This window comes from Octodon degus, unplaced genomic scaffold (genome assembly GCF_000260255.1).
Source record: "Octodon degus isolate 3935 unplaced genomic scaffold, OctDeg1.0 scaffold00047, whole genome shotgun sequence".
Lineage (NCBI taxonomy): Eukaryota > Metazoa > Chordata > Mammalia > Rodentia > Octodontidae > Octodon > Octodon degus.
The window spans coordinates 4814755-4820572 of record NW_004524623.1 but is presented as its reverse complement, the minus strand read 5'-3'; the positions used below and the strand labels follow the sequence as shown (position 1 = coordinate 4820572).

At 41.5% G+C, this 5818-nt stretch overlaps 1 pseudogene; it reads left to right on the top strand.

Moving 5' to 3' along the window:
• Positions 1-1616: 1616 nt before the first annotated feature.
• LOC101562298 lies at positions 1617-2957 on the top strand (annotated as a pseudogene).
• The last annotated feature ends 2861 nt before the right edge of the window (positions 2958-5818 follow it).

The following is a 5818-nucleotide window of genomic DNA, read 5'->3' as shown; positions in this document are numbered from 1 at the left end:
TATACTGTATATATTTTTTATTAATTTTATTGAGAAACAAACAGCAATGAGACAGTTTCAAAATCAATTAGTAGGACAGTTTCAATCATTAATACATTGCATATTGTTGTCTTCTTAGTGGTTATTCATAGTACAAGATGCAGACATGATTCCCTGTCCAAACACTATTAGTACAAATCTTTCTTCTTATTGAATTAAGAGAAAGTAGCTGTATATCTATCTTATTTTGTATAGACAGATACAAATGGTCCATTTATATCCCCCTTTTTTGTTTAGTTTTGTCACAGATGGGTATTCCATTGCCATTTAAAATTGTAGGTGCATGAATTCAGCAAAATAGTCCAGTATAGTCCGGTAAACATCGAACTTTGAAGAGGGTTAGTGACTACCAAGGACACCACTAGGAATGGATCATCAACATTTTGAAACCAAGCCTCTTCGTGATTCACAGCAACTTGTCTATAGTTCTGCGTGATAAACTTGTGAAAGTGATAAAACATGCACCCCAATGAACACAGAACCTCCTTTCTGATTGTTGCCCCTGTGCTATCATACACTTATTGCAATGGCTCTTTTGTTACTTAGGACACTTTTTAATCTTTGTTTAAAATTTTATTTATTTGGTACAGGGTCTCGCTTTACAGCTCAGACTCATAGTGATCATCCTGTCTCAGCCTCTCCAGTGCTGGGATTCCAGGTGTGCACCACCATACCAGGTTTTAGTGGCTGGCACTGAGTGCATGGGGTTGTATACAGAACAACATGTGATACTGGAGATTAAACTAGGGTCCTTGAGCTTGCCAGGCAAGTGCTTAAACCACTGAGCTATCTCTGCAGCCCGTACTTAGGACACTTTTGAATTCCCCTTTGGAATTCCCTGCAGGACCTTCGTAATGGAAACTTTGAGAATTTCTCCTGTTTATCCTACAATGTCAAGTTAGCCATCAGGCAGATCTTTTCACTGGGGTAGATCAACAGGGTGATAGAGTTTTCAGTTATATATGCACAGTGACAGTTCTTGTGGTTTGGGGTGGCTGCCAACCAAAGCACTGGCATTCCTGGGATCTGCATGATCTTCTTCTGATAATAGTGATTTGGAGGTTTGAGACATTCGTGGAGTGGAATCACCAAAGAGTCTAGAATATATAACTTTATTTATTAATACCAGCGATTTGAATGGCACAGAAGTTTTGTTGGGACACTCCAGGGATATTAAATCAGCTATTCCAGGCAGTGAGGACTCCTGGCAGTGTGTTGTGTGGTCCTTGATTTGCACCCACAGTGTGCTGGTGGACCCTGCAGTTCAGCTTGGGGACAATGTAAGCAGTGTGACCACAAGTGCCCTATGTCTAGCCAACAGGATGCTTATGTGAATGCCATGAGCTGTGAGCTTTTGACCCCTGGAGTTCATACTCCTTCCTTCTAAATGGACTTTGAACGCCAGGATGGACTTGTAAAATCTTTTGGGCATTTTGTATTTCAGCTCCTCCCAGCCAAAAATAGTTCTTCCTTATCCTGAATTTTTACAAAATTTCATGGAGTCTCCCTTGGTTTTCCCCTTCCTCTGTCTCATGCTGTCTCTCTGTGTGAAATGTTCTCGTGTTATTTAGTAGGAAATGTCCGAAACTTTCCAGAACGTGCTGAAAGGTGGAGGAGTGGTGGGTGCTTGACCTGTGTGTGGCTACATGCCCCTTCCTGCTTACCCTATCGTGGCCCAGCTCCCTCTCCACCTATAGAAAATAGTGAGAAAAATCACTCGCTACAGTGTTTTGGGGATCAAACCCAGTGCAATCCAAGAACTAAAACAGGCTTATAGCAAACTGGCTTTGAAGTACCACCCTGATAAGAATCCAAACGAAGAAGCAAAGTTTAAACATAGTTCTCAGGCTTATGAAGTTTTCTCTGATGCCAAGAAAAGGGAATTATATGACAATGGAGGAGAAAGGGCAGTTAAGGAGGGTGGAGCAGATGGCGGTTTTGGCTCCCTCATAGATATATCTTTGATATGATTTTTAGAGGAGGAGGAAGGGTGCAGAGAAAAAGGAGAGGTAAAAATGTGGTGCATCAGTTCTCAGTTACCTTGGAAGATTTTGGTGCCATGAGGAAACTGCCTCTGCAAAAGAATGTGATTGGTGACAAATGTGAAGGCCGTGGTGGAAAGAAAGGAGCTGTGGAGCGCTGTCCCAACTGCCGAGGTGCTGCAGTGCAAATAAGGATTCATCAGCGAGGACCTGGAATGGCTCAGCAAGTTCGTTCTGTGTGCGTGGAGTGCCAGGGCCATGGCGAACACGTGTCCCTAAAGATAGAGGCTAAAAGCTGCACACGAGGAAGATAGTTAAAGAAAAGAAGATTCTAGAAGTTCAGAATGAAAAAAGCATGAAAGATAACATCCCGTGGTGAAGGTGACCAAGAACCAGGGCTGGAGCCTATTATTGGGCTAGATCAGAAGGACCCTGCTGTTTTTATTCGGTGAGGAGAAGACTTTTTTGTGTGCGCGGATATACAGCTGGTTGAAGCACTGTGTGGCTTCCAAAAGCCAATGTCCACTCTTGACAACTGAACCACAGTCATCACCTCTCATCCAGGTCAAACACTCAAGCATGGAGACATCAAGTGTGTGCTAAATGAAACGTGCCAGTGTATCATAGACCATATGAAAAGGATCATCTAATCATCGCATTTAAGATAAACTTTCCTGAAAATGGCTTTCTTGCTCCTGATAAACTCTCATTGCTGGAAAAACTCTTCCCTGAGAGGAAGGAAGTAGAAGCGACTGATGAAATGGATCGGGTAGAGCTGGTGGACTTTGGTCCAAATCAGAAAGATGGTGCCTTTACAATGGAGAAGGCGGTGAGGATGAGGCACACGGAGTGTGGAGTACTGCGAGTGAGAAGGACTGGCAGCATCACATACTCACTACTCGCTATTGCTTTTGTTTCAATATTCAATTATGCTAGTTTTAAAAGTTAAATGGAAAATAAACTCAAATACAAAAGCTCCGACCTTGCTCCGTATGTCTGATGACTTCAGGGTGCAAGATGAAGTTTCATACCTGTTGAAAGTCCCTCACCCTGGTGTCCGTGAGGCCAGGCCTTGTCACTGACTTCAGCTGTGTACATGGACAAGCTTAGCCTGAAATGCTAGGTATATGCGTTGACTTTCGTGTGTGACTCTTCATTGCTAAGCTATGGATGGAGACTGTATTTAACTGGCAATCAGAAAAAAGAAACAGTCTGTGGAAGTGCTGGTCTGTCTGTAGTTACGTGTATTAAGTGGGACTCCTTGTGATGCCTTTGTGTTCTACTGCCTCAACTATTAGTCGAAGGTGGCATAAAATATTATTTAGCCTGTGATATCAGTGATAGAAATGATACCTTTCTTCTTTTTTTTGGTGGAACTGGGGATTGAACTCAGGCCCTTGCGCTTGCCAGGGAAGTACTTATTCCACTGAGCCATCTCCCCAGCTCTGGTACCTTTCTAAAGAAGAGGTTTGTCATAATGCTGCTTCTTAAGGGCCTGCATTTCTAGGATTGCAGTCCCTTCTACTGTGTCATCTTTTCAAACACACACACACACATATATGTCTATATCCATATCTATATCTATATCTATATCTATATCTATATCTATATATAGAGACCATTCCTAGATATGTTGTTTTTCCCTTCTCTTTGGGCCATGATAAGCCACAAGCTGTGACTTCAGAGCTGGGTAACTTTTAAATTAAAGTGAAGAAACTATACCGAAAGGTAATTTGCATGTGTAATATAAGAAGGTGCTCCATAGGTATGTTGCAGGCTTACTTTAACCCATTCGACGTAGTGCTCCAAAGTAACTGTAATTTAATGGTATTGGTATAGCAAGTTATGATGAATACCTTTACTTGTATGTTTAAAAGTCGTATGTTCGCATGCTTACATCTGAGTATCAGAATTTAAGCAATTGTTGAAATGTATGAATGTCTCCTTAATATGCTGCTTACAAAGCAAAGCAAAGCAAAGCAAAGCAAAGCAAAGCAAAGCAAAACAAAAAACAAAAACAAACAAAGTATCCTTTACCAGCAGAACATCCTCGAAATAATGCTTGGGCTCTTCACAGGGATGCACTATCTTTGCAGCAGTGTAAAATAATCCGAAGGCATTACACTTCTCGCCTTATATTTTTTCTTATTCTTTGTTCCTCTCCTAGCTAACTTGCTATGATTTAAAATTTATTCTTGGGTTCTGTCGTTGTCATAAATTATCCTTAGAAAATCCTTAAGGATAATTTATGAGTGAAATGAACTCAAGAAAGTCGAGCAGTTTTCATAACATCTTATGCTGAAGAACGGGAAGTGTTTCTTCAATGAATATTGGATTTACATTAGATGAGGAGCTATGGTTGATGACAAACATTCAAAGATGAACAGGCGATAGTCCCTTTCCTCAAGGTGTTCTCACTCTACTGGATATCTGGTTGGGAGCTGTCTTAGACACTTTTCTCTCATTGCTGAGACAAAAATATCTGACATCCAAAATTAAGGAAGGAAAGATCTATTTAGCTCACAGTTGGGAAAGGTTTCAGCCCATACTCAGCTCCAAAGCAGGGTGGCACATGCCAGAGGGCACCAGTTTATGGCCTCGGAGGGCACCAAAAGCAGTAAGACCAAAGTGGGGAGCAGGTGTCTATTCCTCCCTTATATTGTAAGCAGGCCATCACACCTTGGGTAGGTGTAGCCCTCAAGCTGCCTCCCTGCCCTCCTCTTGCACAGGGTGAGAATGTTTACAGAGTGAAGACCCTGGTGTCCTGAGTTAACCTTCTAAACTTCTCAAGGTGACACAGTGTCATTGCAGGGGGAAAGTCTGAATAATAAACTGTAACACTCAGGATACAACGCTTATCAAAGTGCACACATCCCAGACTTAATTCAAAAGAAAGTTTGAAAATGTTCAGGGAGTTACAACTCCCTGGCTAGCAAAGTCCTGCAGCTGTGTGTAGATTGATGGTTCTGAGGTGGAAGGATGAACTAGGCGAAAGATAAACTCCCGACCCCGCTGAGCTGTCTCTTGTACCCCTTTAAAGGATTCTGTTTTTTTAAAAATTAATTTTATTGAGAAACAAATAGCAATGAGACAGTTTCAAAACCAATTAGTAGGACAGTTTCAATAGTTAGTACATTGCATATTGTCTTTGTAGTGGTTATTCATAGTACAAGATGCAGACATGATATTCTGTCCGAACACTATTAGTACAAATCTTTCTTCTCACTGAATTAAGAGGAAGTAGCTGTATATCTATCCTAACTATTTTGTATATTCAGATGCAAAATGGTCCTGCATTTGTACCCCCTTTTTAATTTAGTTTTGTCAGAGAAGGGTATTCCATTGCCATTTAAATATTGTAGGTGTGTGAATTCAGCAAAATAATTGGGAGCTTTTCGTATGAAGATTGAAACAAATTATCTCACATCCTCCTGAGCCTCTTCATGCTTGCTTTTTGGCCTGGCATGACTTGTTAAATAATGTAATCTGCTTCAGATATGCATCTGAAGTTCTCAATTACTTTCGGAAATGGGGGCCCAATCTTACCAGTGAATCTGTGCTTTTACATAACATGACAGATGGTGTGTGTGGTCAATGGTTTTTGATTATGAAGCAAACTCTAAAAACGTAGCAAACCAAAGCGGCGGCTCTTCACATAGACTGTAAATTATCTTTCACAGCATTTCATGGGGGAGGCGGCTTCGGGGCTAAAAAGTAGGCTAGTCTCTCATCTAACCAGCACAACCAAGCTGGCTGCCATGTGTGACGGATTGAAGCTCAGGGCAGGCTAGAGGGCG